General features: G+C 40.1%; 1 protein-coding gene and 1 long non-coding RNA gene across 3 annotated transcripts in view; one reads left to right on the forward strand and one right to left on the reverse strand.

The window, feature by feature from the left end:
* Positions 1 to 25,645, reverse strand: part of ZFPM2 (zinc finger protein, FOG family member 2) — a 465,402-nt gene that overhangs the window by 421,279 nt on the left and 18,478 nt on the right. Inside the window, exons 1-2 of one of the 2 annotated variants that reach the window (XM_081874031.1) lie at positions 25,152 to 25,226; positions 23,716 to 23,824 (exon numbers count right to left, since the gene is read on the reverse strand). The gene's annotated coding sequence lies outside the window, so the exon portion shown is untranslated. Of the gene's footprint in view, positions 1 to 23,715; positions 23,825 to 25,151; positions 25,227 to 25,645 lie in introns of those variants that run through there. The other variant, XM_081874028.1, reaches the window with a different exon arrangement.
* LOC309349141 lies at positions 23,478 to 25,295 on the forward strand. Its single transcript, XR_014159757.1, has 2 exons — positions 23,478 to 23,526; positions 24,916 to 25,295. It is a non-coding gene; the product is annotated as an uncharacterized lncRNA (long non-coding RNA).

Consider the following 25,645-nt stretch of genomic DNA (forward strand, 5'->3'; position numbering starts at 1 on the left):
GGTAGAAGGCAGGCCAGGGATGGATCTGGAGTGGCTTTATATCCAGCCCAAAATCTAGAAGGTGCCAGATCATGGGAGGCTCTTGCAGTTCATATTGGGAAACGTAGACCAGCGGTCTGATTTGGTATAAGGCTCCTTCCTATGTTCCCCAATTACCTGAGGATTCCAAATATCAGTAGTCCCATGTACTGTATGCATCAAGATTAGAGGTCACCAGGACATGGATAACTGTGATCACACTGTGGCTGTCCAGGAGAGTCTGGAGTTAGTGCACCAGCCTGAGCTGGTGAAAGGTGCTATATGATTAATTTCATGCAATTGTATGTACAGTCACAAAAAGAAAGTGTTTTGCTGTGTTTCATTGATCAAGGGCTTCACCTCCAAGTGAGTTTGATGAGAAATAATACCCACCTACTAACATACTGTAATTCTTGGTATGCCTTCACACCTCTGCTCTTTTATTCCATTCATGCCAGAATGATCTGTGTACCAGCAGTTACTGTGCATTTGTGGAAAATCAAAGCTTTACTCAGTTGAAGGGTAGAGAAATCAGAACAAATTTGGGTAATAATAGGTTATGCATAAACAATGCCAGATCTACCTAACTAAAGCAGGCCCTATTGTTTGTGTTTGTGTGTTTGTGTGTGTGTGTGTGTGTGTGTGTGTGTGTGTGTTTGACTGTATATGTCCGATTCTGCCTCCATTATTTATCTTCAGTATATTTTCTTTACAGGACTGGTTGCTGGTTGCTGGTTGCCATTTTCAGGTATATGCATTAAAGTTTAATAATTTCCTGTTATTCTATAGAAGTGAAATGCAGGGTTATAAGTGAGATATCAATTAACATAAGAATCAATTTAATGGTAATTTAAATAGCTAACTTATAATTTTTGCATAATTAAGTGGCCTGTGGGCTTGAAGTCTTAATCATGTCTAATTAATTTAAAGAATGTTACATTTTATTATCACTGAAATGTCTGACAGGTGATAAAACATTTAGGGTTGCAGTCACAAACTTTTTTTTTTTTTTACACATGCTACAATGCAAGTAGACAGGTCATAGAAATTCCTTCTCTGGAATCAAAACAGATATATGAATATTTAGAGAAATGGGGTGATATGGTTTGTAACAAACTGAACCTTGGCACAGACTGGATAAATTCTCACCAGGGAGTTTCTGAAGGTTTGAAACCCCCCCCCCCTTTTAAAGGATAGTTTTTGAAAACTAAAGAAAATAGTTGTGAAATAACAGGTATATTCAGCTCTAAAATCAGGATGGCTGTGCTCCTTGTAACCCCAAACACTCTTATTTCAAAGCAATTTCCACTGAAAGAAATTGAATTTACTTTTGAGTAACCAGATTTAGGCTGCAATCATATACCTGCGAGTACACCATACTGAACTCAATGGGACTTATTTCTGAACAGACATGTATAGACAGTTGGGGACTGGCATGATCAGAAGCTGGTAAGAGAGGTCACTGTGTACAGATAAAATATATTCAACAAAGGTAATAATTTTCAAAATACCACCACTGCCAATCGTGAGGAACCCTGTATTGAAGGCTCCACAGGGCCGAAGAGCACTCCCCAAGCATCACCCTCTGGGAATGACTATCCTGTCAGGACTGGAACCACCACAAAGTGATGCTACTTACCCACAACTCAGACAGCCATTCCAGGAGGATGCTATGACTGATTGTATTGAAAGCCCTGGAGAGGTGAAGAATTAACAGAGACACATTTCCCCTGTCACTCTCCTGACAGAGGTAATCATACAGGGCGACCAAAACCGGTGCCAAAACCAGGGCTAAAACCTGATCAAAATGGATTTAGAAAATCAGTTTTCTCCAACAGTACCTGGATCTGGTGCATGACCACCTGATCAAGAATTCTGCCCAAGAAAGGGAGATTGGCAACTGGATGATAATTACTTAGATTTTCCAGATCAAAGGAGGGTTTACTGAGGAGCGGTCTTACTGCTGTCTCCTTCAACCAGGCAGGGACCACTCCTTCTCATAAGGAGGCATTAATCACTTCCCTGGCCAAGCCAGCTGTCCCCTCCATGCAAGTTTTTATCAGCCAACCAACTGAAACTGGTGAGGAAACAATGGTGTCTCACACTCCTGCTGTGACAACCTCCCCTCTCCTGGTCTTCCAGGTATGAAGCCGGAGGAGCAAAGACAGGCAAGCTGACATATCTCAGATTGCTTGCAAAAGACCCAGGAGAAGAGGAGACTTAGGCAGCTGTGGGAAGCTGGAGATGTTCAGTCTCCACAATTGCCTCATAGGGGCAAGACCTACCAAAGAGAAAAGCTGTGCTCATTAGACCTGACACTCCTGGGCAGATCCTGTTTCTTCTCATGAAGATTTAACATCACTTAATCAGTGTGATTTCTTGCTGGCTTGCTCCTGACACCAGTGCCAGATGTCCCCACAACCCTTGCCACTATTATACCCACAGTATGGCACACTAGTTGCTGCCAACGCCAATCACTCGCCTACCTCACCTAATCCCGCCCCTCCCTTTAAAAAGCACATAATTGTTTGGTCCACAGCAGCAGCACTTTTGAATGGGAACTGAATTGGCAGTTGGCTCACACCCACAGTGGCTTCTCGCCATATTTGATTATGCAAAATGTAGTGACAGACTCAGCATATCAGCATCAGACTCAGCAATGTCAGGGCGGACATTGCATTTTCGATAATCTAGCGCAGCAGGAGGTTGCCATGGATCAGAGCTGAACACCACAGCTTGGTTCCCATTACAGAGCACCAGCAGGGGCAGCAGCTTCCATCCCCCTGGGAAACATGTCCAGGTTGGGTTGAGGCAAGTGAACAGCAGTATGCATGGCAGCAAAAGCACATAGCGGCACCAGGTGGGGACCCAGGTTGGCGCCATGTGGGGCCCATCAGCAATTGAGAGCCCACTCAAACCTAGCCCTATTCTGTCAACCCACTGAGGTCTGGCACTGGCCCTGACGGGGCATATATTAACAATACAGCAGCAGCAACAAATCTAAATATGGTTGGCAATACTGTAATTTTCACATCACTTTATTTTCTCAGCCCCTATTCAAGGGCCTTCTCAACACTGGCTCCGGCCTGGTGGAACGCTCTGTCTCATGAGACCAGGGCCCTGCGGGATCTGATTTCTTTCTGCAGGGCCTGTAAGACAGAGTTGTTCCACCTGGCCTTTGGCTTAGAATCAGTTTGATTCCCTCCCTCTCTTTCTTTTTCCTTTCTCCTCCTGTGAAGAGGCTGCATCCTAATGTTTTAAAGTTGTATTTTAATCTTGCTTTTAAAATTGTATTTTAATCAACTTGTTTTTATTTTTGGTTGTTAGCTGCCCTGAGCCTGGTCTTGGCTGGGGAGGGTGGGGTATAAATTATCATCATCATCATCATCATCATCATCATCATCATCATCATCATTTTAGCAGAACTACCACTATCCTAGGGATCTGAGGATTGGTGTCTATCATTTCTGTCTATAAACAATGCTAAGAATGGGCTACTTAATCCTTCCATTATCAGTAAGTGTAGGTCAGAATAAATAAAACTAAAACTAAATCTAGATTAAGTGATGTATGCATTGTAAATGAAGTTGGAACGTAGGGTGCTTTGCGATGTATTAAGAGGCAGGCTTGTGTCTTTCTTTGGAGCCCCACAATTGGTGCTATGTGTGGGAAGCAGGACCTGTCATGTACCAGGCAGGGGTGGGGAGAGTAAAAGAGAATAGAAAAGGGCAGATATTGGAGCCTGAGTGACTGGGGTAGCAAGAGTTTTCAAAATGTTGGCCACAGTATTGGGGGGGGGGGCATTTGGTTTCTTCTTCTGGTAGGAAAAAAGGCCCTGAGCAGGTGCATGGGAAGCTGGAAGAAGGCTGGTATTTTGATGTGCAAAGGAATTAGCTATTAGTATTGAGAAAGAAAACAAACTACAGGCCTTGCGACTGTGTTTCAGTACAATCCCAGTACTCCTACTGCACTTAGCTCAGTCCATGTGGTTAGTGCAAATGATTTGAGAATATTATTTAAAAACCCATAAAACATTACATAGCCTCCTAAAAGGAAAGAGAACACATGTATTGGCCTGACGACAGCTAAAACAAGGAGAGAATGCAAATGCAAACGCAAACCACATTTTGGTTTTAGAAAGATATGCTTCTAATCGTGTTCCATTATTATCGCCGAAATTACAAGTTCTTTCTGCTTCCATTGTATTCTGCCACAGTTAATAATTTAAATGTAAACACATGAAATACTAATTTAATGGCAGACTTTGTAATTACAAAAGTACCGTGAGTGTTTGTTTTTGTAAATGTATGTGAAGCTCTTTTGTACCTACAGTAATTAGGGTGATCAGAAAAATCTGGGAATTATTCAAAAGGACAAATACGAAAAACAAATTTTCCTGAGGGAAATATGCAAAGGAGGCCCATCTTGGGTGGGCTTCAGCTTTCACAACACCTAAATACACCTGGGGAAATGGCAGATACTAGTTTTATATTTATCCTTTCTCTAAGCTTTGTGCCTGTTTCAATGAAACTGTTCCCACCAGATTCTTCAGTTCAAATAGGTTGTTGGTAGTTCACATGCCACTGTTACAATGCTGCATTTCCTGGCATGATTGCCATTGTCTCTCCTATTGCTCCTATAGTGACCTGGGCATTTTTACAAAAGTGATATGGCTCTATGGATTGTTTCCAAAGGTTCCAGTCATCAAGGAATCATGTGAAAGAAGCCTTTCTAGATCCAAAGATCACCCTCATGAAGAATAAAGGCTATCAATGGCTACTAGCCATGATGGCTACATTAAACCTCAAGGATCAGAGGCAATCTCTCTCTGGATAGCAGTGTGTACTCAAATGGGAGAGGCTTACTGCCTCATGATGCCCCAGCGCCCAAGAGCAAGACTGAACTTCAGGCCTTCTTAGGACTATTAATTCCATTATTGTTTTATATGGAACAGTAGCGACGTCTTCAGGTGCAAGGAGAGCCCGGGCGATTTCAAACGTCTCCTCTCCGCAGATGCTGAAGAGTATTGCCATCTTCTTGGCGTCTTCTTCATCGGTGACCCCTTTGGTTTCTAGGAGGAAGGTGAAACGGGAGGCATATGCTTCCCAGTCTCCAGATGCTGGGTTGAACGGCGAGAAGCTGCTGTCGGTTGCCATTCTGAGTTCCTTGTGTCTCGGAGCTGAAGCCTGGATACACGGTGCGAGGCAGTGGTGCGGCAGGTGGCGGTGCTGCGGTGCTGTGTGTGGCAGTCAGCTCAGCGGGATCCCACCTTCGTCGCCAGTGAAATATACTCAGAGTTGCAAAGTGATTTCATGCTCTTTATTCAGCTCATAGTGGTGAGGAGGAATGAATGAATGTCCCCTCAAAGTATCTGCTTTATATACATTATTTACACAATGGGCTGCACATGATTGGCTAATTCTGGAATTCTACTGTAAGCCAATCAGGTTGTGGATTCACTTATATCTGGAGCATGATTGGGTGGTTCCTGCCAACCAATCATACTGCTGCATTGTTCTAGGACCAATCAGACTGCTGCATTCTGAATCCTATTGTTCTAGGACCAATCAGACTGCTGCAATTTGGATCCTATTGTTCTAGGACCAATCAAACTGCTGCAGTTTGGATCCTATTCAACTCAGTACATAACATTCTGCTTATGGGCTTCACATAAAGATCTAGGAGGCTGTGATAGAGGCACCCCATGCCACTCTCTAGAACTGCAACCGACACAAGATAATACCACCAAGGCAACTATCTATAAACAATAAAAGTCTATAAAAATGGCAAAAGTAATTTCCCCCAAGTAGGTTTTATCTTAAACAATTGCAAACGCAGTAATAAAGAGTCCACTTGTGATATACCAGTGGTTCAGTGTTTGGACGTTGTTCCAGCAATCAGACGTTTTGTCGCTAAAGAGTTTCGTCATTGAACTTTGCAGTAAATAATATACAAGAGAAGATATCATGTAAACGACTTAAAGCAGGCGTATATCTGTCCCCACCTGCATGTTTCCATCGGGAGGAGCATAGAAAGAGGACGATGTCCTTCAGTTTGTCCCTCAGTTCAGACAATGTCCTTCAAGAGGTATCACCACCCTGTTCATTGTTTTATTGTTATACTCTCTAGAACTGGCCTTGAAGGAATGGAAGCACTGTGAAATAGTGCCTGCCATTCCCAACTCACAGAGGCTGTCCAGCAAGATGGGTTCGTTAAAGGTATCAAAAGCTGCTGAGAGACTGAGCAAGAGCAACAGGGTCACAAGCTGCCCCTCGCCCACAGCAGCGAAATCAAAGCCAATTCATTTCTGATATTGGCCTGAACCTGGACCAGAATGTATCTAGCTAATCGGCTTCCTCCAAGAGTGCTGGCACTATAATCTTGAGAACCTTCTACCCAAAGGGGAATTAAATATTAAATGTCCCATTAAATATTAGGCAGACACTGTCTCTGTTGTCATTTTGTCACCTACTGAAGTCCTTCCAACATGCCTTTTAAGTTGAGATCGCTTCCAGTCTACATCTGTATTGGAATCGCGTTTAGTTGTTTTCAATGTCGTCATTTGTGTGTTTGTCACCCTAGGCTCCTTTCAGGGGAAGTGTGGGATACATCATCACCATCACAGCAACTGTGCAGAAGCTGTGATATACCTCTGGGTCCAGGGTAAGATGGCGATTATGATGATGATTTTAGGTACACCCTACCTTTTTCCCTGACAGAGGGTATAGGAAGTCCACAGGGAGGACAGGCAGGCACCATCCCTCTCCAGCTGCTCTTCTCAATTCCAAATGTAGTGCAGAGCCATCACATTGCTCTTTGCCCGTTCCAGAGGAAGAGTGGGACAAAATAAGAGTACTGGGAATGTGCTAACATCCCCCTGATCAAAGGGCTCAGGCAAACCTTGAGATGATGAAGAAAATCAAAGAAGTACTCAAAAAGATGAATGCTATAGTAATGGGTGACTTCAAACTTTCCCAGGAGCATCTTAGCCAACTTTAAACCTTCAGTTATTTCTAATCAACTTCATTCCTCCCACCCCCAAATATTCTACTGCCTCCAGGAACATCTTCTCGTTCTTTTGCTGTAAATGCTTACAATAATGATTCCCTGAACAAGATGTCTGACAAGCATGCCCTTTCAACACATCCAAGAAATCTAGCATCTAAACATCCAGTCAAGCTGTTTCTGCCTACTTTTGGAGCTCTTCCAGCAAGTTAAAAATTTCCCAAGATACTTCAGAAATGGAGTTTATCAATCCCAAGAGGAATTCTGGCAATCCTTGCTCAGAAGTGCACATCTGCTTATTGGTGTGGAAACTTGATTTTGTATAGTATAAGATTAGGACAGTGCAACTAGACTATGGCTATTTACCTTTTAATGAGTGCCCTAAAAACACAGCAATAAATCCTAACATGTAGAACAATCGGGTACAACTCTAAATATTTAGTGAGAATTACCAGAGAGTCACCAAAGGATGAAATCTGGGCTGGAAAATACTGAAAAAAGAACTGAATGAGAGACGTTACATACCATGAGGACACACTCCAAAGAGCTTGAGGTGGGGGCAGGAAGACACAAGAAGAGAGAAGGAAGAGGAGGAGGATGCCTATCTTAACATTTTACCATCATTCAGTAAAAAGAGATGAAAGGAATAGTCGAAAGTGGTGAGCCAGAATTAATAAAGGCAAGAAAATAAGGCATGAATTTGGAAGAAGCAGGGAAGAAAGTACTCTTAGAATAGCGCTTTCTTTCAAAAGGAATCATCCTATCTAGCATAACACTCACATTACCAGTTGCAACAAAAACAACAGCTACAGGAATCTTCTGTTTGTCTTGTGTACCATATTGAAGGATTGGGCCATAAATGATCTTAAAACCAAGGAACCCAACTTGTAGGTGTACTAATGCAGATGTAAGTTCTGTTGTGCAGGACTGAAGCCTTAGCTGGTTTGTACCCTAGGCTGCTAAAGTAGAAGCTGTTTTTAGAGGATTTTTTTCATCTAATGTGGGCAAAGTCTAGGATAAGCATTAAGATATGCCTGTGTCTACAATGCGACAATCTCTTCTGACAAACACAAGACAGAAGCACCAGGGATTTTCTATTGAGCAAATGGAAACATTATTTCTAGAGTAAGTGGAATAATTTTGTTTGTGAAGAGTATTTGTTTTCATGCCTAACAAAGGGATTTAACTCCTGCTTTATGTGAGAGACAGAACAAAGCCTTACCTAAGCAGTCAGTACCAATTTCGACAGCATTTGTATCAATATGTACAATAGACATGAAGTACAACTGGGACTTTTCCCATTAATTCTTCTGTGGTGGTATATGCAGGATACACAGCCATTCACCCACAGAACATCTACTCCTGTTAGATATGCTGCCTTCATTCAAGGATTTGAATAGTGCAGCCTGCAGTAATTGGGATTTCCTTAAAAATATTGAACTGTTTTCACTATTAACTACTATCTTGAAAATCCTGAGGGCAGCGTTCCAAGAGCTTTGATTTGCCCCCAAAATGATTTGGTTCCCAGAATGTTTCAATTTCTGGATTTAGCAACTCTGAGCTGTGGTGCAGAAAAAATATATTTTTTAAAATCTTTGAAGCTAGGCACAGAGAACAGCGAAGTAGCTGGCTAGAAATTGCAGTGTGCTTTATTTTATTTTTTTTCTTCTTCCCCAGCCTCCGGATTGCAGCCCAGCAGGCATACAAACATCAAGTGGGTGCCAGAAAAACACAACCAACATACTAGATATTGGGATTTATTTTTTTTCCCCTAATAATAAAAAAATGACTGAAAAAATGCGGCTGCTGGTGTTCGTTTGGTAATTATCTGCTTCCATATTATCTGCCTCTTCTCACCAGTGCTGATGGACACAGCCTGCTGAGCTCTGCTTTCCGATTTATAAGTCCTAGGTATGGACAAAAACCTGTGTTTGTGCAAGAAACATTTAGAATAAGCGAAATTCTCTTTTCCTTTCCCTGCACTTTCCCCACATCTTGTCATCTTATCCAAGGAGGATAAACCAAGCAATCTAGTGGCAGGTTAATAGCTAGAGGTTGATCTCAGTTCTGCTCTCTTCTGGCTAACAAAAAAAGTTATAAATATCAAAAGAGGCACTACTGTATTGTCCTGCAATGCAGTGCCTCCAGTGTTGAGACACTTTGTTCACCCCTGCCCTCTAGTGGTGGCCCTCAATAATCTGTATTGTGTGGGTTAATGTGTTTAGGGAGGGCCTGGATATGACCAGGGAGGGACTACAATTGGCCTTCAGGTATCTTCCATTATTTCCCATGGCTAAGGGTGGATTCTTTTGGAATGGAGGAGGGAGATGTGGGCCATAACACTGCGCCTCCATTGTATTCCTAAAAAAACTGGTACTGCCCAGCTGAAAGTGCACGGTGCAACATTTAATGTTCCCCAATATATTCCATATTTTGGGAAATGTACATATGCAAGGAACGTACCTTTGTTTGTTTGTTTGTTTGTTTGTTTGTTTGTTTGTTTGTTTGTTTGAACCATTTATATACTACTTAAGACCACAGTTTCTAAGTGGTTTACAATGAAGTTACAAAAGAGATACAACGGATAAAATAATATAAAATTATCCATGAGATCAGAAAAGCTTACTTGAACTGTTGGCTGAAATTCATAGATATATATAAAGAAAAGTCTTCACCAAGTGCCTGTTCAACAAAGAGAGTGCCTGCCTAATAAAAGCTAAGAGGGCTTTCCACAGCGTTGGGCACACAATAGTGAATTCATTCAGTGTGGATGTATTAATCTATGGCAAATAAGAATTCCTCACTGGTGGAAATGGGAAAGTGAGAGTAAAAGAGCAATCCCAAGTGTGGCATTTTATATATTAGCTTTCTCCAGCTTTTGCCCTTTCCAGATACTGTAGACTACAGAGCCTATCACCCCAGTCAGCATGGCCAATGGTCAGTGAGGATGGGAGTCTAAAATATCTGGAATACACCAGATTGTCTCCAGATTATATCAGCAGAAGATGGTCAGAGCAACTATACAGGATTTTCAAGGTAGTAAATAGGCAACCCCAAGCGATTTATAACCAAATTAGGAGGGACATACCAGCACCATTTTTCTAGGGGGAAAACACACACTTATCTTGATTTAGAAATGTGATATAGTATTTTGTTTGTCACCTCTTCTTTTTCATCCAGTATTATCTAGTAAACCAAAATATGCTGTATGCTAGTCCTACCCACCTCCTGTTCCATGCTTTATTGGCTTCAGCTTGTAAAGACAGAGGGGTATTGTCATCAGTTATTGCATTTTGGCTTATTAGAGGATTTCTGGGCAGAGAAAGGAGTGACGAGGACCAGAGCTCCAATAACAGTGACTTGGATGCTTGGATCTAGAGATGTAGGCTCAATCATGTCAATGCCACTAGATTCTCCCCTCTAAAGTTCGGTCTGCTTTCATACAGCTAAAACATACAATAAAAATACTATAGAAGTTATACAGCAATTACTGTAGCCTCTGTTTGCTAAACACTCAGTTGTCATTCTTTTGGTGCTCTGAGAATCCTGCAGGGATGGGAAACCTGTGGCTCTCTAGATGTTGGTGAAGCCCAACTCCCATCAACCCCTGGTAGCATGGACAATGGTCAGGAAGAGTAGGGCATACAGCCCAGCAACACCTGAAGAGCCAAAATTCCCCGCCTCATGGCATAAAAATCAATCCCATGCTGGCCTTAGGTTGGAGAGCAATTTTAGCTGTGTGAAAGTATCAAATAAAGTAGGACAAAAGAGCAGAGAAGCAGCACCTGAGTATGCCATATTGAAGTTGAATGGCAGAAAGTGTTCCATATAAAAGCAGATGTCGACAGCTAGAGCAAGCACAGAATCTTAAAATATTAATGTTGGTAAACATTGATTTGTTTAGATTTAATGCATAGGATTAAGGACTCGTGAATGAAGCAAAAGACATCAGGCTGTGCCTGAAGGTAAAATGTGGTTTCCTAGTTATGAAAATTTAATTTGACTGCTTATGGTATAATTGCTCATATTTATAGCAGCCTCATCCCGGCAAGATAACAGTCAGTCAAACGGACAACATGCTTCCGCCCCCCACAACAGCTGTGAACTATTTTGGTTGGAGACTGTCCAATTTTTAAGACCTATCCAGAGTAAAAACAGAAAGTTAGCAATCCTGTACAGCATTTTTGTGTTACAATTGCCTATTTCATCTTATATAAGGTTCCATGTGGAGGTCAGATATTTTTCAACTCAAAATTGAAAATCTTGTTTGTTGCTCATAAATGTTGGGGTCTCATTTTCATTCGTAGGGTTTTTTTTTTTTTTTTTTTTAATAAATATTTATTAGGGTTTTTAAATATAAATGCACACATAATAAACAATCTTACTTCTATCACAACAATTTCATCACTTCTTTGGACTCCCTCACGTCTCCCGCTCCCATTTACATCGTTAAAAAATTTTTTCCAAACAAATTATCAACTTGTTTACAATCTCATGTCCACTCATTCAAATATAATCTAGCACTTCTTCCAAAAAATTTTATATTTTCTTTAGTCTCACTTATCATCAAATTTAAATCTAGTTTAGTGGTGACCAGTTTTTTATAATCTAGCATCCTTCTTAACATTCAACCAAATTACAATGTTTTTGTAGATACATCTTGAATTTCTCCCAGTCTTCCTCCATCTTCTCTTCTCCCAGATCACGGATTCTGCCGGTCATCTCGGCCAGTTGCATATAGTCCATCAGCTGCATCTGCCACTCTTCCAGTGTGGGTAGATCTTGAGTTTTCCAGTTTTTTGCGATGAGAATCCTTGCTGCCGTTGTTGCATACATGAAAAATGTTCGATCCTTCTTTAACACCTTCTGGCCGACAATACCCAGAAGGAAGGCCTCTGGTTTCTTTGTGAAGGTATACTTAAATACCTTTTTCAGCTCATTATATATCATTTCCCAGAAGACCTTCACCTTAGGGCATGTCCACCAGAGGTGAAAGAATGTTCCTTCATTTTCTTTACATTTCCAACATTTATTATCAGACGAATGGTATATTTTGGCAAGTTTAACTGGGGTCATGTACCATCTATATATCATTTTCATAACATTTTCCTTCAGAGCATTACATGCGGTGAAGTTCAGCCCAGTGGTCCACAACCTTTCCCAGTCCTCAAACATAATGTTATGCCCAATGTCCTGTGCCCATTTTATCATAGCCGATTTAACCATTTCGTCTTGTGTATTCCATTTTAGCAGCAAGTTATACATTCTAGATAGTACCTTGGTCTTTGGTTCTAACAATTCTGTTTCTAACTTCGATTTCTCCACCTGGAACCCTAACTTTTTGTCATTTTTAAAAACTTCTTTAATCTGAGCATAATGTAACCAGTCTCGCACCTTATCCTTCATTTTCTCCAAACTCTGCAATTTCCAATTGTCTCCATCTTTTTCTAATATTTCCCAATATTTTGGCCATTTGGCCTCCATATTGGGTCTTTTTCGGGCCTTAGCCTCCAGAGGTGAAAGCCACCTTGGAGTTTTATTTTCCAATAAGTCTTTATATTTTGTCCAGACATTAAACACTGCTTTCCTGACAATATGGTTCTTAAAGGCCTTATTGATCTTAACTTTGTCATACCATAAGTATGCATGCCAACCAAAAGCATTGTTAAAACCTTCCAGGTCCAATACGTCAGTGTCTTCGAGAAGTAGCCAGTCTTTTAGCCAGCAAAAAGCTGCGGCTTCATAGTACAACTTTAAGTCTGGCAGGGCAAAGCCCCCTCTTTCTTTTGCATCTGTTAATATCTTAAACTTAATTCTGGGCTTTTTGCCCTGCCAGACAAATTTAGATATATCTTTCTGCCACTTCCGGAAGCACTCCGTTTTGTCCACAATCTGTAATGTTTGAAACAAAAACAACATTTTTGGCAATACATTCATCTTAATAGCAGCAATTCGGCCTAACAAAGAAAGCTTCAATTTTGTCCAACTATCCAAGTCTCTCTTAATTTCAGACCAACATTTTTCATAGTTATCCTTGAATAGACTCAGGTTTTTTGCTGTTATGTTTACCCCTAGGTACTTTACCTTTTTAACCATAGTTAATTCTGTTTCTCTCTGAAACCGTTCTGACTCTATGTCTGTCAAATTTTTTCCCAACACTTTGGTTTTCTGTTTGTTTAATTTAAATCCCGCCACCCGACCAAAGTCCTGTATCAATTGTAATACTCTTTTCGTACTAGATTCTGGCTCCTGCAGGGTCAAAACTAGGTCATCTGCAAAAGCTTTAAGTTTGTATTGTTTCGCTCCGACCTGAATCCCTTCCACCAACCGGTCCCCTCTGATCATGTTCAAGAGCACCTCCAGAACCGAGATAAATAACAGAGGGGAAATCGGGCAGCCTTGTCGTGTTCCTTTTTCGATTTTGAACTCTTCTGTAACCACATTGTTAACTATCAGTTTAGCCTTTTGTTCTGAATATATTGCATCAATCCCATTCTCAAACCCCCGTCCCACTCCCATTTCTTTCAAATTTCCCTTCATAAATTTCCAAGAAATATTATCGTAGGGTTTTTTGAATGCTCTGGCAGAATAGCATACCTTAAAACAGATGCAAATTAACAATTTGCCTTAAAAACACTGATTATTTTGACATCACTATTAACCTTTTGATGCAGATGGCGCTGTGGGTTAAACCACAGAGCCTAGGACTTGCTGATCAGAAGGTCTGTGGTTCAAATCCCCGCGACAGGGTGAGCTCCCGTTGCTCGGTCTCAGCTCCTGCCCACCTAGCAGTTCGAAAGCATGTCAAGTGCAAGTAGATAAATAGGTACCGCTCTGGCGGGAAGGTAAACGGCGTTTCCGTGCGCTGCCCTGGTTCGCCAGAAGCGGCTTAGTCATGCTGGCCACATGACCCGGAAGCTGTATGCCGGCTCCCTCGGCCTGTAAAGCGAGATGAGCGCCGCAACCCCAGAGTCGGCCACGAGTGGACCTAATGGTCAGGGGTCCCTTTACCCTTTACCTTTATTAACCTTTTAATATATGAAATTTTACCCATTTTCTTGAAAAGCATGTTTAAAAAAGACATGTCTCCATGGAATAATAGAATAGTAGAGCTGGAAGGGACTGTGAGGGTCATCTAGTCCAACTCCCTGCAATTCAGGAATTTTTTGCCCAATGTTGATTCTTGAACCCATGGCCAGAGATTAAGAGTTTCATGCTCTACCAACTGAGCTATCAGACTCGTATTCAGCTTATTCAAATGTAAGAAGTCAAAGTGCCAATGAGGAATCTCAGCCACGCATATAGACAAGTAGTGGAGAATCTGGTCAGGATTTGATCAACAGCTCCCCTCTTCATCATTGTTGTTAATGGAGAAGTGATTCATTGACACATTAAAAGTAGTACCTCAGTGCCACTGGTCTGCTTTGGAGTAGTGCATTGCTATGGTGACCAATTACACACTGCCCCAAAAGAAGACGCCCATCACCCCAAAACGACATGGATGTGCATAAAATTTGCACATGATAATTTTATGTACAGATGCAAAGTTAGAAATAATTGCTGTGATTTGTAGAAATACATACTGTTCAGTGTACCACAGTGGTGACAACTGTCTCCACAATGCCATTCACTTCTATGGGTAGCATTTCTGCATGCGTCATCTGCAGTTCAGACATAAGCCAGAGTGGAGATGAGGTGTATGAGCTAGAAGAGGCATAGGCAAACTCAGCCCTCCAGATGTTTTGGGACTACAACTCACATCATCCCTGACCACTGGTCCTGTTAGCTAGGGATGATTTGAGTTGTGGTCCCAAAACATCTGGAGGGCCGAGTTTGCCTATGCCTGAGCTAGAAGCTAAAAGGAGGCGGCAGGTTGAAGCCTGTGAAGGAGAGACATGTTTGATTTCTGCTTGAATCCAAGGCTGTGGCTATGGGAGAAGCAATACCTTACTGGGGTGTTATTGCTGTGAGCCCCTCCGTTATAGGCTCGGTTTGTATAAATGTGTAAATAAACCATAGATCACAAAGACACCACAGTCTCCGCTGTCCCTCATTCTGAGGAAACTGAACCCTGGGTAACTGCCTGGAATCCCCAATATCTTGCATCACATGGCGATTGGGGTGGTGTAAGACAATACATATAGGATTGTACTTACATAGTTGTAAGCCCCACTGAATTCAGTGAGACTTACTTCTGAGTAGACATGCATTGATTTGTGGTGTAAATCAGTTACGTGGAGTTATTAACTCCCAAAGACACAAATAATGTATCAGCTCATTCGAGAAATCAAGCGATCACTTCTAAATACCATGTCAAAATCCTAACAGAAAGGCAGTATTAATCATCTCTAACACTCTTCTAATCCTCTCCTTTTTCTTTTCTTTTTTAAAAATAAGTCCCCTTGTTTTCTTATTCCCATTTCCCCTCCATCGTTCTTGGCCACTCCGTAAACACCATTAATAACTGATACAAAGAATCAGGCACATGCATATAGATAAACTGGGCATGACAAAATATCAACTTGCAGCTGCTCAATTGAATGCCGTATCTGTACGAGTGGTAATTACTTTTAATTTAATTAGGACTCCTAGTATTGTTTCTATCTCATAGATTACATTATAACATGTAATGTGTTAAAGTAACAAGGCAGAGGAAGGTGGGGGAGAAGCAGTAAATATTACTCCTTTATCTACAATGTCATAGTTCAACTTGTCTGCAACATTGGTTATTTGTTTGCAATCACCATTTCATAAAACACTTTGGAGGGATTCAAATGTGATGGGTAAATAAAATAATAAATAATTTGTGTTCATTCACTATGAGAGAGAATGGAAGAGGTTTAAAGTGAGTTAGCATGAAACAAATGTCCCAGTGCACGTTCATTGAGTGAATCTGGATTGTTTTAGGCATCAACAACTGCCCAAATCAGAATCCACATCGCTTGCAACATTCTCAAATTTCCTCTTCTAACTTTGAAACATTTCTTCTTTTCCCTCGCTTCATAGCAAAGTGTAACATTTTAAGAATCACAGGAAGAAATATCCAGAATATAGGTAACACTGATTCATTGGACTGCTTCAAATGGCTAGCCTGGTCTTATGGCAGCAGCCTCTTCATCAGAGCTAATGATAGTAGTGGTTGTGATCCTACTATGCATTCCCAGTAGCAGGGATAAAAGCACAGCAAGAGGCACATTAACTACTTCTTTGGCAACATTTGTTTGTGTGTGTGTGTGTGTGTGTGTGTGTGTGTGTGTGTGACACAAACACACACCACCATTCATGATGTGGTTGGATGAGACACATCTCTATTACCCGTGCATGGGAAGTATCAATCAACATGTGCAGATGGCTGGAATGCTAGGATGAGACTGAACTATTCAGTACACAAACATTCATCTCATATGAATGGCACAAGCTTAGAAACAGATTTTTGCATCTTCCCCATTAGAGCATCCCTGAGTCCAGTGGTCAGGAAACTTAGGTGTAAACATCATGTTCATTGAGCATTCATTCTGACTTTCTTGCACAAAGCTTATGCAGTGGTTAGGCTATCATGTCCAAACTTTAATGAGCATTTGTTCTAATTTGTTTATGGGGTGGCTATATGACAATAAGCGTTCATGGTGCTTAATCAACCATTTATCCCCCACATTTTGGTGTATTTCCCCATCACTTTCTAACTACAAAATTCTTGTGGTTTTTTAATTTATTTGTGTGCTAATAGAACACTTCAATCAACTTAATTTCGCAAGCTTTCAAAGTTTCCATCCTACCACAAAATAGTGATAGTCTGGATGCACTTTCATCTGTTTCCATTAGAGTGTGGCAATCTTTGGCTCATGATTAAGGTGTAACAAGTGGAACCCTGTGAAATAATATCACAGTGATTTTAGTAAACTCATCTTTTACTTATTAAAACCCACCCTTTTTTATTTTGAAACACCTTCCTTTTGGTTTTAAAAAGTACCGTTTACTTAATTCTATGATTAAATAAAATCAGTATTAGAACAATTTCCTACTTCATAACATCACATACTTTTTAAAAACTCTGTAATTGTTATTCATTATCTATTTTAAATATTTATTATAGTTATTTTACCATAGAATCAACATTAAATATATAAAAAAATTTCCTCAGCATTATTTCTTGTTCATATTTTCTTCTTTTTTTCTTTAGCTATTTCCTGCACCTTAGAAACTTGTTTAGGGAACTTAAGCGTACACAAAAATAACCTTTTCTAAACAAGATTTATTGAAAACATCATTAGTTTTCCATTTTTACAAAATTTTACACTTTTTTCCTTTGACAAATGCCAGGATGTTTTAGCTGTATTGTTTATTAAGGGATCTACTTCATCAAGTTGCATTTTAAAGAAGCAGTAGGTTTAAATAGCTTCAAATTTAAAATTGTCTGCAGCTCATAAAGCTGGACATTTCTTTCTTTCTACGGTGCTTCTTTTTCATCTCTCTACAGAATGAAATCTATCTTTACTTTTATTTCTGCATCCATCCCTTCCAGGCGTGCTGCCTGTGTTTTGGCCACTTTTGCAATTTGCAGGAAATATTCTAATGGATATCTGATTTTCATTTTTTAAAGAAGTATATATATTAGCCCTTTTCCAAGAAAATTAAAAATTGGACATAGTTTTATGACTATGTGACTTCCAAGGTAGTGCAAAATTGACATTGGGTAGTATGAAACTGAAATATATAGTTTTATGGAGTATAATTCTATGCCAAGTCAATTCAAATGTGTTTGAGGGTGGTAAAATGTTCCAATACAAAGCCTGTGTCAGAAGCAGGGCACTTGACTAAGTTTTTGTTTTTTGCTTGAAAACTCCTCAAAGGATATTTATTTATTTAGCTTAACACTGGACGCAAAAGCATATCAATGAGAACATAATTTTTATGGGATAGTCTTTGTCGCAGAAGTTTTTCATTTCTGGAAGGAAAAATGTAGTTGGTAAGTGGGTAAAAGATGAGGACATTTTTCACTACTGTGCAGGTGACAATAAATGAAAATAACTATGTTGTAGATCTACTTCTGTGTAAATTCTGCAATGAACAGTGAACCTAGGTGGATTCCAGCCCCCCTCCCCCCTTTTATTTTGCAGAATGTCAGTCTTATTCAGAATACTGTTCTGGCACCACCTCCAAAGATAAGATGCATTTTCCACAGGCTGAGAATAAGTTCTTGCTTTGAGAATGCTATTCCCACTCACCCCCTTTCATTCTCTCTTTGGTTCCTCTGCTTTCCTTCCCTTTTCCAGTATCATGTATGTTAAATAAAGCTGCAATCCTGTACACAGTTTATTTACTTAAAATGTTTTATGCTGCCTTGCACAGAATGTTCCAAGGCAGTGCACAAATAATAAAAATCATTAAAATACATTATCATTAAAAATCCAATTAAAACAATAAAGTCAGCCATATCCACGACTCAGAGAGAAAGAAATAACTTAAACAGAAAACAACAAGCTGGGACAAAGCACTCAATAGCCAGAAAAGATCTCAGAGAACAAATACAATTTTAGCAGGCACTGAAACATCACTGTCACTGCCTGCCTTACCTCAGAAGGTAAAGTTGGTGCTGCCACAAGAGAGATATACAAAGCATTGTCATACATATTGGCAGCTTTAATCTTGGGTTCAGTCCATACATCACAGTAGAAACATGTTTTCTGCTGAAGAGCAGAGGTTCTTTTTGGATTTGGAGCATAACGAAGACACAAATGGGGTGAACACTAAAGATTTTATTAAACAGCCCAAAGAAAACGATGAAGCACTGTAATTATACGCCCTTCTGGCTGCTGGGATTCCCATCAGCAATAGACATGACTCCTGAAGCTGGAGCTTGGCTGGTACACAGCACTTTCCAGAAAGATTTGCATAGAGTTTCTACCAACAGAGGTGTTCCCGGGGCTTATATATTGTTGGAGTTATGTAAGCCGCATCTTACATATGGGCACAAGGAGAAGGGGACGACAGAGGACGAGATGGTTGGACAGTGTTCTCGAAGCTACAAACATGAGTCTGACCAAACTGCGAGAGGCATTAAAAGACAGGAGTGCCTGGTGTGCTCTGGTCCACAGGGTCACGAAGAGTCAGACATGACTAAACGACTAAACAACAACAACAAGCCGCATCTGGCATTGGGTGGGAACACATCAGTTTCTCACCAAAATGAAAGGCTACTTGGCAGGCAGTCAACATAGACAACTTCTAAGACTAGCTGACACACCCTTTTGCAGGTGCCAGCATATCAGAGCTAAAGAATCCCACACAGTGCCATCAAAGCCTATATATCTAGCTGTGAATAGCAGGCTTGAAACAGAATTAACCATTTAAAGGCCACAGGCCCACATGATTTCTAGATGCAAAAGGAGCATTGCTGGATACCACCTAAATCTCCTCGAAATAAAAATTGACAGTCCAATACAACATGGGAGCCACTTCCCTAGATCTTGTCCCAAATTATTTGGGAGGTGGAATATCATTTCCCCATCCCAGCATGTCTGCTCCATTTACCATGTGGAAATGTATCCCACACTATTGCAATTAACAGATGAATTGGGCATGGGTTTTTTTTTGGGGGGGGGGTTGCTATAAAACCTAGGCTATTCCTCAGATATTCTCTACCTAGGGCATGGACTGAAGGCGCAGGATGCTGCCATCTTGCTGAAGCTTAGCAGGTCTGAGTCTGGTCAGTGCCCTGATATGAGATTGTTGGGGAACTGTAAGTACACTTTCTTGAGTTCCATGGTGGAAGAAAGGCAGGATATTGTTATAATAAATAAATATATATATTGTACTGTATCACATTATATATGGTACAGTTGTTGATGATAGTAATTATGGTATTAGTATGGTGGTGGTGGTGGCAGTGTTATATTTGATCCACATTTTTAGGTTAACCAACCTAATTTGCATCTCCTTGACTAAAGCACACATCAGAACATAGCTATTCTTCAGATTTTGCACTTCTTTTAATTTTACAAAGCAGCTGAAGGGGGGAATTGCAGTGGGAAAGCAATAGGCAGAAGTATTGGTACAGGCAACTTCTTGTTTGTACAGAGGTTGTGTTATAGGTCATTGTGCACATCATTGGTCGTGCATAAGACTGTTCTGCTGCCACCCCATTCCACCCCCTTCTGGGGCAGAAAGCCAGACACATGTTGGCAGTTGTGTGGCAATTGGATGCGTGCAAAATGGTCACCACCTGTATCTCTCTATTGTCCATTGTTCCGCAGAAATTTTTCCCTGTCCCCCCGTTCACAATATTCAAGGCACAAAAGTGTAAGGACCCATGTTTGCCAGGAAATGTGTACTTCCTGACTCATGTAATGTGTCCAAGAACAGTGCATGATGGACCACTATTCCCATACTGCAGATGAGAAGGCTGCAATAATAGTGAACCACATAAGGTTACTGAATTTATGGCTGCTACAATTTGAACTGGTAAATTCCTGGATTACTACTCATTCTCTTAGCCACTATATTACACTTGCAGTTAAAATAAACTGCATCAGGTTGTTGTTAAGATTGCTTTCAAAGTGAGCTTCACTCGCTCCAGAATAAAGACATAACAAAATACCACAACTCTACACTCTGAAGTCCTTTTTTGATGCCATCCCTCCTTTTCTTCATCATATCTCTGTTCCTTTTAATATATATTGTGGTGCTGCCTGACCCGAGGACACAGAAGCACAAAATCCTTGCAGCTTCCCTTTGGGTTTGTTTGATTTTAGCCTGTTTGGCGACACAGTCAGTATCGCAGCTTCAGACTCGCCCTTCATTGCAATCCTAATGGGCAATTTCAGATTCATGATGAAGAGTAAGACAAACAGGCAAATGGCCGTAAGCACGCAAGCTTGAAGGGGCTTCGTTGCCAGCTCATTATAGCTCCACTAATGAGATTTCCATCCAATTTGTGGGATAGCAGAACTCTACTCAAAAAGGGGGATAGAGCCACTGATACAGTGGGATTACTATGCCCTATTTTTAAAAAAAGAGAAAGGAAAGAAATAACCTTTGTAAAATTCTAAATTCACTGAGTTAGTGCAGTGTTCATATAACACTAACACAATGCATAAACAGTTGTTGGATTATTTACATTGCTTTCATCAGCTTAGCATAATTGCTAAAGTAATGGAAACCTCATATACCCTACTTAAGCTGCAATAAAAACACAATTTATGCACAATCTTCAAATAAAATAAAGAGCATAAGTTTTTCTTCTGCCATCTTGAGCGTAAACAGATGCTGTTTATCAGAATCAGTTTTGAGATTGGTAAAACGGATTGAAGAAGAAATGGAGAGTGTATGATTCCAGCCTGTCTCAGCTCATGAAGAGGTAGTCCCCATATGGCACAGTATCCATAAACATTTAAAGCCATTTCCCGATGCACCACAATTTTTTAAAGTGAGCCTGAAATATATGCTGCTTCAAACTCGTAGCTTGCAGAGAATGAATGCAGAACTGTGCCCCCTCCAGATACTGTTATTTCCAACACCCCTGGCCACTGGCCATTTTGGGTAGGGCTGATGGGAGCTAGCATCCAACACATGGCGAGGGCACAGGTTCTCCATCCATATTATAAAAGCTGTGTGATATTCTTAGATAGCATATATATCCAAGAATCAACAGGACTTGGAACTCTGCTTGCTGGGAGATGTGGCCAGACGTCACATCCACACCATACATTTAAAGTACTCTTATACCACTTCAACTGTCATGGATTAAACTGGGAACTGTAGTTTGTTAAGGATGCTTAGAATTGTGGTCTGTGAGGTCAGCACCCTTAACAAACTATAATTCTCAGGATTATTTGTTCAAGTGGTATAAGAGTGTTTTAAATTGAAGATGTGGTAACCTGGTAGAAAAGAGAACTTCCTGGATCTAAAGAGAAACCCAGCTTTCACAGAAGTTGTGCCTGGGTTCTACCACTGTAGGCTGCAGGTGGGCATGGGGCCTCACATGGCGAATGCTTCCACCATAGAAGAAAAACATCCCAAAGAAAACTAGATATCAGAGACAAGGGTCCTAGCCTTCTTTCCAACACTTACTCATCTACATGCATGGCAATATTTTTATGCATCGATATCATTCAGTCTTGGGGTGTACTAGTTAGGAATGTGTGAGAAATTCGATTCAGTTCACATCTGAAGTTGAACCTACCTAATTTGCACTTTGCAAAACAATATGAGCCATCCTTTAAAACTGACAACTGCTCCAGATTTTTAACACAGTTCTCCACTCAGGTAATGTGAACAAAAATGCATATACTGAGCATCCGTTAACCTAGAAGCTTCAATGCTCCTTTGAGTGGTTGTTTAGTTTACTTTGCGCCTCTTCCAGTTAATCCAACAAATGCGCTGCTGATAACTCTCTCTCTCTCTCTCTCTATATATATATATACATATATATAAAGCTGTAGGATGTATGTTAATGGTTTATTGAAAATCTTTTCACTATTCAGCTGGATCTGTCTTACAAGGCCCCTAACCCAAGTGATGTAAGTTATTAATTAATACAGATGCACAAAATACTTCAGCAGATTATAAGCAACAATTTTCAGAACACCTTAGTAACTTATCATTAATTTTTAAAACCTGTAATTTTCAAAGTAACAACATGTTTGAAATATTCTTTCAGTCACAGATTTGTTCAGTCAGTGATGACCTTGGGAAATGATTAGGGCTTTGTGTTTTTAATTGCCCGGGTTAACTGTTGTGTTTCTCCTCTATAATCTCTGACGTTACTTGTTTATTCAAAATCAGTTTTATTATACTGATACCTTTCAACAAAATGTTGTCTGGTTAGCACACACATCCAAGAAATCAACTGATGTAGGATATGATCTAGCACATAGGGAGGAGAGAAAGCAAGTTTTTTCTATACCTGAATATTTTGAATATTAAATTTAAGTGTCTCAAATATTTGCACATAATTGATTTTAATGGCCACTTCTCTGATATCCTATGAAGAAGAATGTAGGGTTGATGTTTTTTAATGATGTCAAATAACAACCTATGTTTATTTACAAAGAAGGACTGCCCTCATGAGGCATTTTTTAATATTTGGGTAATATCCATCATATCAAGTTTAACATGATTTTCTTAATGTGTATAGCTCTGCATGAATCTGGACTTTTTAGTTTGCAAAAATGAATTTTACTAATTTACCTGTCTTTAATTCATCAGTGTTACTGTTTGGAAAGAAAGTTTGGAAAGAAAGACAAATTTTATTGTGGAGTATCACTTTAAATCCCTACCCCCATTCAAAAATGCTTTCAGTGAAGTAAAGCAAGTAAATTTTAAAGTTGAAAATAAGACAATCCTGGGAGTAAAAATCAGTCACTTATCAGTGTACTTCCATGTGGCTCATTCCGAATTCAGAATTTGGAACACAAATTTAGAATATTGAACATGGCATTATTCATTACCTGGCACTCAGTCACTCAAGGCAGTTAGCCAAACAAGCTATCTCTCTACATACAGGTGAACCAACATTTCTGAGAATCTTAAAAAATTGAAAACATTCATAAATCAAAATAGGAGGTTTTCTATGAGAGAAGCTAAGAACGAGCCAATTTTAAGTATACTGGATGTGAAAACAAGCCGGGTTTCCTGACAAGACGCCTCCATTTGTGCCGACAATATCAATTAGTGACTATAAAACAGACTTACCAAAGATGATATTTCAATCAGTAATAAGCTTTCTAGATGCAAAGAGGACATACTTTCTTTTCTCTGCTTCTGTCTGAGAGTCTAGGAAGGACAATAATGATTACTGTAGCTGGCGGATGGAGGAGAAGCATATGGGATAATAAAAAAAAAAGGTTGCTTATGAAGTGACATTTCGAAAACTTCCTCAGTTCTCCAAATTGAATCACAAACTTTTCTGCAATGATTTCTGCCAGGTTTTGCATTTGTTATCCAAATGAAAAGAAATTATTTCCCTCACTTACTTTGTTCTCATAACTATTATTTCCTGGTTCTGCAAGGGCATGATTTGGGGGCAGAAGTCCAGGGACCCACTCAGCAGAATGAACATGAAGGACCCCAAACCCAGCAGGGTTTGAGGATTCCTCACCTCCAATGTAAGGCCATTAAGTCCAGAATCTACAATTACCTAACTATACTCCTAAGTATTTTGATGATACACAGTGTTTTCATATGGAATATGTTTAATTCTAGACCACTATGCAAAAGTACTAATATTCTGGGCACTGAATAGTGAGGAACATTTCAGGTGATTGTATCATAAATAACACAAATATTCTGTTAATATTTCCACCTGTCTGTATTTTTCTAATGTGTGTGTGTGTTTTCTGAAGTGCGAACTGGTGTTACAGGTATATGCAGCTGGTGATTTTTGTCATTCACATTCTTTATCCATATAAGAAATGTTGGCCTGCCTCTGAAACTTACCATACACATATCTCAGTGCTGTAACCATATGCAATATTATCCCAAGAGCCTTGCTAACAGGAACCTGAGCCCAACGACGGGGAAAAGAAAAAAAGAAGTCAGCTTATTCCAAAAATCTGCTGACCTACAAACACAGTCAAGCTGAGGAACAGTTTGGATGTTGAGGGAAAAGGTCCTAAGATCCATCTTTATCCACCCCCATTTTCTCCCCAAGCGAACCCAGAACAGAGGGATATTCTTTTATCTAAATTCAAAGTTCTTTTTTTCAGGATATCTGACACGCTCCACACCAAAGGACTTTTATGGTGGCAAACAGAATATTGTTGTCATCTGGTGTTTGAAAATTATGTTATCTCAATCACATATATAAGTAGAAATATTACACACATAATACAATTCACATGTCACAAATAAACAAGAACACCAGCCTCCCTAAGTTCTGTTGTTCCTTTTCAGGTTGTCGCCATAGAATCTGTCCTTGAAGCCTGATATTTCTGCTGGTCAGTGAGGGAAAACGGAGTCTTCTTATTTCACCTCAGCACCACAGCAGTCTTCTCAAAATGGCGGATGGTGCCAGTAGCTCAGGAACAAACTTATAGCCCTTTATAATCTAAAAGAACTTAGACAAGGAACTCATACTGTTGGGGAAATGCATAACTCTTAAACAATTGAAAGGAAACCTCACAACTAACCTATTCTTAAGGGTTCAAGGCCTTACAGAGAGGAGAGAGCAGGCATCATCCGAACGGCACTGAGGTCATGCACAGAATGGTGGCTGCTCTCTGCTTCAGGGGTCTTGCAAAACCTGTGCAGAATCATTAAAGTGATATACACAAGTGGGTTACTCATGCATGATCAGGTCAAAAAGACTACTGTTGCAGTCAGTGCAGATTGATAAAGAGGCAGGAATGATGCAGTCAGTTTCTGTGAGAACCCAAAAACTGATTGCACCATCTTGCCTGGAGTGCTTTGGGAGCAGAACTTTGCTGCAGAGGGATATGCTTATTTGAGCTGAGAGCTAATGTGTGGAGAAAGAATGAGAGACACAGCTGAGGTTCTAAGTGGAGATGCTGAGCTCTAAAAAGTGAACCTCTAGTTCTTCTAACACTCTTTTTAAGACCATTGGGATCTCTTAATTTATTATAGGGATACCTTGGGACCTTAAAAACATTATTTTCATTCCTTT

This window comes from Podarcis erhardii, assembly GCF_964252035.2.
Source record: "Podarcis erhardii genome assembly, chromosome: 8".
NCBI lineage: Eukaryota > Metazoa > Chordata > Lepidosauria > Squamata > Lacertidae > Podarcis > Podarcis erhardii.